The sequence below is a fragment of the Medicago truncatula genome, chromosome 2, assembly GCF_003473485.1.
Source record: "Medicago truncatula cultivar Jemalong A17 chromosome 2, MtrunA17r5.0-ANR, whole genome shotgun sequence".
Lineage (NCBI taxonomy): Eukaryota > Viridiplantae > Streptophyta > Magnoliopsida > Fabales > Fabaceae > Medicago > Medicago truncatula.
In genome coordinates, this window is record NC_053043.1 from 25,928,114 (window position 1) to 25,941,296 (window position 13,183).

The window sequence follows — 13,183 nt, forward strand, 5'->3', positions numbered from 1 at the left end:
AGGCATTTCATTTCTTTTAGTAATACTACCGGTGCGTTGACATTTGTCACATTTAGAAATAAAGGAATGCACATCTTTGAAAAGTGATGGCCACCAGAAACCAAAATGAAGAGTTTTGAAAAAAGTCTTTTGTGTACTGGCGTGGCCACCATAAGAAGAGGAGTGGCAATGAGTTAGAATACTATTTACCTCGTTTTCAGGAATGCATCTCCTGAAAATCCCATCTGAGCCCCTTCTGAAGAGGTAGGGCTCATCCCAATAGTAGTGCTTGAGATCATTGAAGAATTTCTTCTTTCGTTGGTAACTCAGCTCAGGCGGTAGCACTCCTGCTGCAAGAAAATTAACAAAATCTGCATACGAAGGCGCGTCAGCCTGTGCCAACAAGAAGAGTTGTTCATCCGGGAAGGAATCATCCAAGGGCAACTCATCCTCATTGGTCTCTCGAAGTCGGGAAAAGTGGTCAGCGACAACATTTTCGACCCCCTTTTTATCTTTTATTTCAAGGTCAAATTCTTGGAGGAGCAAAATCCATCGGATCAACCTCGGTTTGGCATATTTTTTGTTTAACAAATATTTTATGGTCGAGTGGTCTGTGTAAACAATGATTTTTGATCCCACCAAGTATTGCCGAAATTTGTCAATGGCATAGACAACTGCTAGCAATTCTTTTTCTGTTGTGGCATAATTTACCTGTGCCCCATCTAGGGTCTTACTGGCGTAGTATATGGTATGCATCTTTTTTTCCTTTCTTTGACCTAACACTGCCCCAACCGCATAGTCGCTTGCGTCACACATTATTTCAAAAGGCAAACTCCAATCTGGTGGTTGTATGATTGGGGCAGTAATTAGTGCTTTTTTCAACCTGCAAACAAGCGTCATCAAAGACAAAGTCTGAATCTTTAAGAAGCAGACTTGTTAGTGGTTTAGTGATTGATGAAAAATCTTTAATGAAACGGCGGTAGAACCTTGCATGTCCTAGGAAACTTCTAATTTCTTTGACAGAGGTGGGAGGTAGCATTTTTTCAATAATTTCGATTTTCGCTTTGTCTACCTCTATACCTCTATTGGAGATCAAGTGTTCTAGGACAATTCCTTCTCTTACCATGAAGTGACATTTCTCCCAATTTAAGACTAGGTTCACCTATTCACATCTTTCCAAAACTTTTTCAAGGTTAGTCAAACAATCATCAAAACTAGATCCATGCACAGAAACATCATCCATAAAAACTTCCATTATCTTTTCAACAAAGTCAGAAAAAATAGACATCATGCATCTTTGAAAAGTAGCAGGGGCATTACAAAGATCAAAAGGCATCCTTCTATAGGCAAAGGTCCTAAAGGGGCATGTAAAGGTTGTCTTTTCTTGGTCATTAGGGTGAATGAGTATTTGGAAAAATCCAGAATAACCATCTAAGTAGCAAAAATGTGAATGCTTAGCTAACCTTTCTAACATTTGATCTATAAAAGGGAGAGGGAAGTGATCTTTACGGGTTGCTTTATTAAGCTTCCTATAATCAATACACATTCTCCAACCGGTGACGGTCCTAGTGGCAATGGATTCATTTTTATCATTTTTAATAACTGTGAAACCACCCTTTTTAGGTACAACTTGCACGGGGCTAACCCATTTGGAATCCGAAATTGGATAAATAACACCTGCATCTAGGAGTTTTAAAACTTCTTTTTTCACAACTTCTTTCATATTAGGATTTAGCCTTCTTTGATGTTCAATGAAGGGTTTATAGTCTTCTTCAAGAAGTATCCTATGCATGCATAATCAAGGATTTATTCCTTTAATGTCGTCAATGGTGTACCCTATAGCTTTAGGATACTACTTTTTGAGGACATAAAGTAACTTTTCAGTTTCTACTTCATCGAGGCTTGCATTTACAATAACAGGGTAGGTAGATTTAGGGCCCAAGAATTCATACCATAGATTGGATGGAAGTGGTTTAAGCTATACTTTCGGTGCCTCCTTGGGTAGAAGTGCTGGTTCTTCTTTTACTAACTCCTCCACACTTAGACCTTCCATTGGAGGAGTTCTATTCAACAGCTCTTCATAAGCTTTTGCCTCCCCTTCCAGTTTTGTACCTGCATTGTTTACCAAGCATACTTCCAAACCATCATGTGTAGTTGATGCTAAAGAGCACTCTTTCACGCAATGGTCGATTATATCTATCATGCAACAAGAGTCCTTAATGGAAGGACTTTTCATTAGTTTAGCAAGTTCAAATTCAACAGTCTCTTTACCGACTTTAAAAGCAAGCATACCCTTTTTTACATCAATGATGGCTCCTGCAGTAGCAAGAAAAGGTCTTCCTAAAAGAATTGGTACTTGGTTATCTTCCTCCATCTCCATTACAACAAAATCAGCGGGGATGTACACCTCTCCTACCTTAACGGGGACATCTTCTATGATTCCAGCTGGATACTTAACAGAATGGTCCGCTAGTTGTAGGGTCATCCTTGTCGATTTAAGTTCCCCTATTCCCAACCTCTCGTAAAGGGATAAAGGCATTAGGCTGACACTGGCTCCTAGATCACACATAGCTTTCTTCACTACTTCTGACCCTATGACACAAGGTATGGAAAAGCTGCATGGGTCTTTAAGCTTTGGTGGCAATTTATTTTGGATGATGGCACTACATTCTTCCGTAAGGTTAACCGTCTCACCTTCCTCAATTTTTCTCTTTTTAGAAATGATTTCTTTCAAAAATTTAGCATAGGTAGCCATTTGGGTTAAGACTTCGGTGAAAGGCACATCAATGTATATCTTGTTCATCATTTCTATGAACTTTTTAAATTGCTCATTTAGCTTAGATTTGGCAAACCTTTGTGGGAAGGGAATTTTTGGTTTAAAGGGAGGTGGTGCGTTTTGCTTAACTCGAGGTTCCTCTCTTTCTGCCCTAATTTCCCTAGATGGTGGTTCGCAGATCTCTTTCTCACTGTCATTGGATTTGTTTCTCCTTATGGGGTCTTCAAGTGGCTTACCACTCCTAAGTGTAACAACATTCATTTTGTTGGGGTGGTCAACCTTATGAACTACTTGGGAGAGTTGAGTTTCATAAGTTTTGTTGTGAGAGGAGATGGAGTCTATCGTTGTTGTGAGAGTAGCAAGATAGTTGCTCAAAAGTCTAGTTTGGTCCTTAAGCTCTTGGAGCTGTTCGGATTGTTTAAGAAAATAGTTTTCCATTAAAAGTTCAATGTGAGATTTTTGAACAACTCTTTGCCCATTCTGAACAAAGTTTAACTGCTCAATACTACTTAGTTTGCAATCGATGCTAAAATGACTAGATAGGCCACATGCTTCACATGGAGGTAAGAAGGTAGGTGTGATAACACAAGTACTCATGCGATCAAGTCTTTGAGATAATGCATTCACCTTGGTAGATAGATAGTCAAAGGAAGAGGTTTCATCCATACCTGCCTCTTTTTTAGAGGGTGAAGGATTGATGATTGCTTTCTCTTTCGTCCATTGCAAAAGGTTTAGAGCCATGTCCTCAATCAAGGCATAAGCTGTTGTGAAATCCTTGTTCATTAGGGCACCACCTGCAGCTGCATCAACAGTCAATTTAGTGTTAGATGTTAGACCGTTATAAAAGGTGTGGATGATTAACCATTTCTCCAAACCGTGATGGGGACAACGTCTAACTATTTCTTTAAAACGCTCCCACACATCGAAAAGAGATTCCCCGTTTTTTTGAGTAAATTGGTAAAGCTTTCCCCTAAGTTGGGCGGTTTTTGATGGGGGAAAGAAGCGGCAAAGGAATTCTCGCCTCAGTTGGTCCCAAGAGGTGATGGAACCGGGCTTTAAAGAATTGAACCAATTTCTGGCCCTATCTTTTAGAGAAAAAGGGAAGAGATGTAGCCTGACGGCTTCTTGGTCGTCTTTGCAAGTTACACTAAGTCTCCAAAAGGTTGAGATATGTAAATTTGGATCTTCAGAGGGTAATCTAGAAAACTGGTTTTGTTGTACCAGAATTAGTAGTGCAGGTTTTATTTTGAAGTTTCTACCTTCAACCGTTGGGTAAACTATAATAGTGCATGGCTCATCCGAAGAAGGGATCGAATACTCCTTAAGAGTGCGTTCCTCAACCATGTTATCTATTATTTTTATACTACCCAAGAAGTCAAGTGTAGGAAAAGAAAGAAAGAAGAAGGGAAGAAGAGGGGGAGGGAAAAAAGTTCTAATCACAAAGAAAGAGTTAATCAAATTAGTTTACTCCCCGGCAGCGGCGCCAAAAACTTGATGGGATAAAACCGCAAGTGCACGGTTTTACCGAAGTAGTATTAAAAGAGTATCATTCCGACAGGGAGTAGTTCAATTCAATTAACCTTTGGAAATGACTAGAAGAGAATTGTAAGTTGGGGGTGTTCAAACGGTTGAAAATTAATATAATAAAAGAAGCCTTGGGATCGTTGGTTTCATCTAAATAACAAGTCCTTCTCAAACCAAAACTATAAGCTTATAATGTTATGTTAGACCTAATTTCTCAATACAGTTTCTCTTATGTTCCTCTAGCAACCAACCCTATTTCGCTGACTTGATTACTATTAGATTTTGGTTCCCCTAACAACCAAGCCTATTTCGCTGACTTGATTGTTATTAGTTCCCTTGAAGATTGAAACTATATGTCTCAAAGATTGCAAAGCCTATTTCGCTGACTTTGCAATCCTTGTCTAAATTCACTTGTTCGAATATCAAAGCTCCATTTTCGTTTTATGAATTGATATTTGGAATGATGGATAAACAATTATCAAACCCTCCACTTTCGTTTCCGCAGTTTGATAATGGTTGATCCATGTTAAAACGGTGAATTTAGATAAGAAATTAGGGTTACATAAGATTAAGGCTTAGAGCTTGGTTTGATTAGGATTATGTCATTTAGACTTATCCAACAATCCCAAGACAAGAAGAAGTCTACTCACTCATGTTCATCGTAGACATGGGGGAGAAGAGAGAAAGCATAAAGGTAAATGACAAGAAAATAAAGGAAAAGAAAAGAACTTTAATTGAAAAAGCAATTGTCACTTATTGAATTCCAAGTAAAGATGATTATTTGTGATGGATGGCTACTCTATTTATAGAATTCATTTGACTTAAAATCTAAGCTATTACATTCGGGCTAAAAATAGAGTAGCTTAAAATCTAAGCAAAAGCAGCAAAAGGCACTCTGGATGGTGGCACGGCCGTGCCAAGGCTAGCACGGGCAATGCCAAGCTTCTGACTGTGGGGAGACATATTTTTGTCTCTCAATCTTCATATTTTTGTATCAAATCGACTCCAAGTCCATTTCTTTTGCTCCAAGACTCAATCCATCCAATATTCATTCCTGAAATAAAATAAAATGCAATTTAAAGTAAACTATCCTAAAAAGGAATTAATGCTAATATAAAATAAAATAAAATCTAATTAAAACTAAACTAAAAAACATATAAAAGTAAGCAATAAATGACTCATCAGTATGACACAATAACATCTCTCTTAAGCGTGAGACAATTTGCATATATAATATGGCGAGATAGATAAATAAGGTAATACTGAGACACTGATGAGATAAAACCGCAAGTGCACGGTCTTACCGAAGTAGTATGAAAAGAGTATCGTTCCGACAAGGAGTAGTTTAATTCAATTAACCTTTGAAAATAATTAGAGGAGAAAAGAATTGTAAGTTGGGGTTTTCAAGCGTTTGAAAGATAATAATAAAAGGAGCCTTGGGATCGTTGGTTCATCTAAATGACAAGTCCTTCACAAACCAAACTATAAGCTTATAACTTTATGTTAGACCTAATTTCTCAAGACATTTTCTCTTATGTTCCTCTAGCAACCAAGCCTATTTCGCTGACTTGATTACTATTAGATTTTGGTTCCTCTAACAACCAAGCCTATTTTGCTGACTTGATTATTATTAGTTCCCTTGAAGATCGAAACTATATGTCTCAAAGATTGCAAAGACTATTTCACTGTCTTTGCAATCCTTGTCTAAATTCACTTGTTCGAATATCAAAGCTCCACTTTAGTTTTATGAATTGATATTTGGAATGATGGATAAACAATTATCAAACCCTCCAATTTCGTTTCCACAGTTTGATAATCGTTGATCCATGTTAAAGCGGTGAATTTAGATAAGAAATTAGGGTTACATAAGATTAAGGCTTAGAGCTTGGCTTGATTAGGATTATGTCATTTAGACTTATCCAACAATCCCAAGACAAGGAGAAGTCTACTCGCTCATGTTCATCGTAGACGTGGGGGAGAAGAGAGAAAGCATAAAAGTAAATGACAAGAAAATAAAGGAAAAGAAAAGAACTTTAATTAGAAAAGCAATTGTCACTTATTGAATTCCAAGTAAAGATGAATATTTGTGATGGATGGCTACTCTATTTATAGCATACATTCGACTTAAAATCTAAGCAATTACATTCGGGCTAATTAAAAATAGAGTAGCTTAAAATCTAAGCAAAAGCAGCAAAAGTGACTCTCGAGGGTGGCACGGCCGTGCCAATGATGGCACGGGCCGTGCCAAGCTTCTGACTTGAGGGAGACGTATTTTTGTCTTCGAATCTTCGTATTTTTGCATTCAATCAGCTCCAAGTCCCTTTATTTTGCTCCAAGACTCAATCCATCCAATATTCATTCCTGAAATAAAATAAAGTGCAATTTGTAGTAAACTATCCTAAAAAGGAAATAATACTAATATAAAATAAATTAAAATCTAATTAAAACTAAACTAAAAAGCATATAAAAATAAGCAATAAATGACTCATCAGACACAAAATGGTGAAAAAAGTGGGTTTGTCACGATCCTCAATCCTAACCGGCCAAGTCTCAACCGTCAAATTATCTCTTACTTCCAATTCATCCACTTGAATCACATGAGACGCATCATGCACATACTTCCTCAACTGAGACACATGAAACACATTATGGAGATTCGACAAAGACGGTGGTAACGCAATCCGATACGCTACAACCCCAACCTTCTCAATGACATCAAACGGTCCAACAAAACGAGGAGTCAACTTCCTACACTTTAAAGCACGACCAACACCGGTCACAGGATTCACCCTCAAAAACACATGATCACCAACTTGGAACTCAATATCCTTTCTCCTCTTATCATGATAACTCTTCTGTCTACTCTGAGATGCCTTCATCTTCTCCTGAATCATCTTAACCTTTTTAAATAAGGTTTTTTTTTAGTATAAGAGTGCACCGAATAAAAAAGAAGAAGAAGAAAGGAACATATTATGCCATAAGTCTCGGATGAACATGGGTGAAAACTAAGTCAAAGGAGAAACATACGAGAAAACAAATTGTGTGGTTGCGTCAAACGTTGAAAGTACATTATAGAAAGGAAAGCTAGCTAGAACATAAAACATATTAATTAACCTAATAGTATACAAAATGACACAAACCGCAATTTACATAATGCTGCGTGCTTCCCTCATTACGTTCCTGTTATTGTCCCTTTGTTTTCCAAGTTCCTCCACTAACGTGGAAAATGAGAAGAAAAGCTTAGAGCATACAAAGACAAGAGCACTTCTTAATCACCAATTTCATTCATTAGAGAACAAGAAAAGACTATTATTGGAAGACAGCGACCTCCCTTTTTATTACTTTTCATGTTTTTAGCTTTACTATTAGAGTAGCAATTCTCTAGCTGCTAGTTCACAGTACTTAGCATTCTTTCCCTCTTTTGTATAAATACCATTGTACTGTACTCTTTTGAGATAATGAGAATTAAGAGTTTCATTCATTTCTCTCCAAGTCATAATATGGTATCAGATTTCTCTCTCATGAGAGAGAAGTTCCGATCCTAACCGTTTTCTGTTACGGTTGTTTCCGCCGCATTCTTCTTCTTCTACCTCTGTTTTTCTTCCCTCTTTCCACCATTGTTACTTGCAGAAGCTCTTTCTTTGCTTCTTTACTTCCTCTTTCTTGTTTCAATCGGTGTTTTTCATCTCTTTTCTTCTCTTTCTTCTCCTTGAATTTTGCGTTTTTACGCATTGATTTTTCGATTCCTCAATTGAATCATGCCTCCTCGTCAAGCTCCTGTCATCATTCAAGCTGCACCGCAACAAGATGTAGAATCGGTTTTCTACGTTCATCCAAGCGAAGGACCGAATTCTGTTACGATCATTCCCAAACTCAATGGCTAAAATTACTTAGCTTGGAGTCGTTCGATGAAACGCGCATTGGGAGCGAAGAACAAACTCGCCTTCATCAATGGCATTATTCAACAACCTGAAGCTTTGGATTTGAACAGAGCAGCGTGGGAACGGTGCAACCATCTAATTCATTCATGGATTATCAATTCCGTTTCTGAATCCATTGCTCAAACTATTGTCTTTCACGATTACGCTTTAGATGTTTGGGAGGACCTGAAAGAGAGATTCTCAAAAGCTGATAGAATCAGAATTTCTACTCTTCGTTCTTCCATCAACAATCTAAATCAGGGAGGTAAAACTGTTTCTGAATACTTCACTGAGATGCGTTCACTTTGGGAAGAACTTAATTCACATAGACCTCTTCCAAATTGTTCTTGCATTCATCGATGCTGTTGTGAAGCTTCAACTCGTGCTCATGTTTATCGGTTGAAGACCAAATCATGCAATTCCTCATTGGATTGAATGATCAATTTTGAATTGTCAAGACTCAGATCTTGCTTATGGATCCTCTTCCATCCTTGAACAAGGTGTATTCTTTGGTAATTCAAGAAGAGAGTAATCATGCACCTATCCTTTCTCTTCCTGCTGATGAATCCAATATTTCGGTTAATGCTGCTGATTCCAAGAAATCATATGGTCGTGGTAAAGGATATTATAGCAATCAGAAAAATTCATCTAGACACTGTACCTTTTGTAACCGCACCAACCACACCATTGATACCTGTTACCTGAAGCATGGATTTCCCAATGCTAACAGACCAGGAAATTCCACTGCCTCCACTCAAGGATCCACTAATAGTGTTACAGTTGAATCTGGAAATGTCAGCAACACTGAGCATGGGAATGGTGACTCAGGTTTCAGTATTTCTCAAGACAGATATGAGCACCTTGTAAACTTGCTTCAACAAGCAACTCTGTCATCCTCAGCTGTGTCTCCTTCTATTTCTACTTCAAATCAACTCACCACTTCACCATCCATGCCTATTGTTCCTTATCAGTCAGGTATACAAAGTGCTTTCTCATGCTCTTTTCATATCAATTCTTTGCCTATTTGGATCATAGATTCAGGCGCTAATGATCATGTATGTTTTTCAAAATCTCATTTCACTGCTTTTTACAAAATCAAACCTGTGCTTGTTACTCTTCCCAATGGTAATTCGATATATGTTCATTATGCTGGTAATGTATATTTTACTCCTCATTTGTACCTAAATCATGTTCTGTATTCTCCTGAATTCAAAGTCAACTTAATTTCTGTTTTCAAAATGTGTGATTCCTTATCTTGTAGTGTCAATTTTGTTTCTAATAAATGTGTTATACAGGATGTGACATCACAGAAGATGATTGGTTTGGGTGATAAATCAAATGGTCTCTACACATTGTCTATGCAGTTTCCTAATCAGAAGATGCATCCTTATAGTAGTCTTAAGTCTTTACCAAATAAAATGGCACATAGTGCTTGTACTATTTCTGATTCTAGTTTTACTCAGTCTCAAACTGTGTTTGACAGTTCTAGAATACCTGAATCTGCATTGTGGCATTTCCGGCTTGGTCATTTGTCGAATCATAGATTGTCCTCTATGACTCATTTGTATCCTTCTATTATTGTTGATAATAAAGCTGCATGTGATGTTTGTCATTTTGCCAGACATAAGAAATTGCCCTTTTCCCATAGTTCTTCTCATGCTAGCAGTAAATTTCAATTACTTCATTTTGATATTTGGGGACCCCTTGCTATTAATTCTATTCATGGTCACAAATATTTTCTCACTATAGTTGATGATCACACTAGATTTTTGTGGATCATATTGCTTAAAACCAAAGCAGAAGTTCCTATGCACATTAAAAACTTCATTGTCATGATTGAGAATCAATTTCATGTTACACCTAAAATCATCAGAACTGATAATGGTTCTGAATTTCTCCTCCATGAATTTTATGCCTCTAAAGGTATTTTGCATCAAAGGTCTTGTGTTGAAACCCCCCAACAAAATGGAAGAGTGGAAAGAAAGCATCAACACATATTGAACATAGGCAGAGCCTTATTATATCAGTCAAAATTACCTTTATCTTTTTGGTCATATGCTTTCTTACATGCTGTCTTTCTCATCAATAGAATAACTACACCTGTTCTGCACAATTTTTCTCCTTACCATTTACTTTATGACAGTCCACCAGATATCACTACTTTTAAGGTCTTTGGTTGTCTTTGCTATGCTTCATCCCTTCAAAGTCACAGAACTAAACTTGAAACTAGAGCCAGAAAGTCAGTTTTCTTAGGATACAAGTTAGGTTTCAAAGGCTATGTTTTATATGATTTACATACTAGAGAGATCTTCATATCTAGACATGTTGTTTTTCATGAATGTGTTTTACCATATAAATCCATTTCCTCATCTCAGAGTCTTGATTGGGAATATTTCACTTCCATTTCATCCCCTCCTATCATTCCTTCTGTTTCTGATATCTCTCATTCTCCATCAACTATTGAATCTGTTCCTCATACTCAGCCTACAACTACTACTACACCCACTAATGACCCTTCTCCTCCTCCACCCATTAGATGTTCTTCCAGAAATAAAATCTCTCCTTCTTATTTGAAGGATTATATTTGTCCTCATAAATCATCTACATCTGTCAATAACTTGTACTCTATTTCCAATTATGTTTCTTATCATAACATATCTAATCCCCACTCTCATTTCATTTTGTCTCTTCATGCTCATAATGAACCCAAAACCTACACTGAGGCAAACAAGTTTGAATGTTGGAGGCAAGCTATGCAAGTTGAGCTCACTGCTCTTGAAAATACTGGAACTTGGAAGATAATTGATTCACCTCCTAATGCTAAACCTATAGGTTGTAGGTGGATTTACAAGATTAAGCATCATGCAGATGGCACTATTGAAAGATACAAGGCCAGACTTGTTGCTAAAGGCTACAATCAAGTAGAGGGGTTGGACTACTTTGACACATATTCCCCTGTAGCCAAACACACCACCATCAGATTGGTTTTAGCACTTGCTTCATTAAATCATTGGCATCTTCACCAACTAGATGTCAATAATGCTTTTCTGCATGGGGATCTTCAAGAGGATGTGTACATGGACATCCCTCCAGGTGTTTCCACCACTAAGCCTAATCAATGCTGCAAGCTTCTCAAATCATTATATGGACTCAAACAGGCCAGTAGGAAATGGTATGAAAAACTGGCATCTCTGTTAGTGAATCATGGGTATAAACAAGCTTCAGCAGATCACTCTTTGTTCATCAAACATAGTACCACTCAATTCACTGCTCTCTTAGTCTATGTTGATGACATAATCTTAGCTGGTAACTCTTTGGATGAATTCACTTTCATTAAGAATATTCTTCACAATTCCTTCAAAATTAAAGATTTGGGCCAGCTTAAATATTTCTTGGGTTTGGAGGTTGCTCATTCAAAACTAGGCATTTCTTTGTGCCAAAGGAAGTATTGTTTGGATTTGTTGTCTGATACAGGTCTTTTAGATTCAAAACCTGTAGCCACCCCTTCAGATCCTTCAATCAAGCTATATCATGATGATGATTCACCTCCATACACAGATATTCCTGCTTACAGAAGACTTGTTGGGAGATTATTGTATTTGAATGCAACTAGACCAGACATTACCTTCATTACTCAACAATTGAGCCAATTCTTATCTAAGCCAACTCAAACACACTACAATGCAGCTTTAAGAGTGCTTAGATATCTCAAAACTTGTCCTGGAAAAGGTCTTCATTTTCCCAGATCTTCACTTCCTTATATCCAAGGTTACTCAGATGCTGACTGGGCAGGTTGTAGAGACACCAGAAGATCCGTTTCTGGGCAATGTTTCTTTCTTGGTGATTCATTGATCTCATGGAGGACCAAGAAACAACTCACTGTCTCTAGGTCTTCTTCTGAAGCTGAATATAGAGCATTGGGAGCAGCTACCTGTGAGCTTCAATGGCTGATGTATCTTTTGAAAGATTTGCAGATTACATGCACTAGAATTCCTGTGTTGTACTGTGATAACCAGAGTGCTCTTCACATCTCAGCTAATCCAGTGTTCCATGAAAGAACTAAACATTTGGAAATTGACTGCCACATTGTCAGAGAAAAACTTGCAGCAGGAATCATGAAACTTCTTCCCATTTCCTCTAAAAATCAACTTGCAGATTTTTTTACTAAGTCCCTTCTTCCTCAGCTTTTCAATTCTTTGTTGTTCAAGTTGGGTTTAGTTGATATATACAAACCTCCAACTTGAGGGGGACTATTACTTTTCATGTTTTTAGCTTTACTATTAGAGTAGCAATTCTCTAGCTGCTAGTTCACAGTACTTAGCATTCTTTCCCTCTTTTGTATAAATACCATTGTACTGTACTCTTTTGAGATAATGAGAATTAAGATTTTCATTCATTTCTCTCCAAGTCATAATACTTTTCATGGTAGAAAACTTAAGAAGAAGAAGAAGAAGAAAAAGAAATATGGGAAATCATCGGCGAATCAAACTGGAATGTCCATGTTCCGAGCTACCTCAATATTTTGCATTTCGCTTTTCGTTTCTTTCATCCTAGTATAATTAAACTATATCATTACTTATTTTGCTTTTGTTTTTTGTTTTCTTTGTTTTGAAAAATGACATGAATAATTTTTCTGGGTATCGTGCATGCTGCACATATTTTATGAATAATGTTTGTTGAATTTTGTATCTGCGATTCGATTGTAACATATTCTTTTATAATGAATATGGTGTGCCTTGTGTTCCTACTCCAAATTTGTTGTGTAGTTTTAGCTCCAATAGTTTAATGAATAATGTTTTGTTGAATCATTTAACTGTACACTACGAGCGCTATGGTTTAATAAAATTATCCCCTATTCTAATTTTATGGTTTAATACTTTTATTAAATTTTTACTACTGATGCACTTTAAAGGAAAAGTACAAGTTTTAGTTACAAAGTAATAAATTTGAAAACCAAAGTACAATCGATGGATTCACCATCCTC

The 13,183-nt window shown here is 37.1% G+C and overlaps 1 non-coding gene across 1 annotated transcript; it reads left to right on the plus strand.

The window, feature by feature from the left end:
• Window positions 1-3,626: 3,626 nt before the first annotated feature.
• Window positions 3,627-3,733, plus strand: LOC120578799 (small nucleolar RNA R71). The gene has a single exon (XR_005644610.1). It is a non-coding gene; the product is annotated as a small nucleolar RNA R71 (small nucleolar RNA).
• The last annotated feature ends 9,450 nt before the right edge of the window (window positions 3,734-13,183 follow it).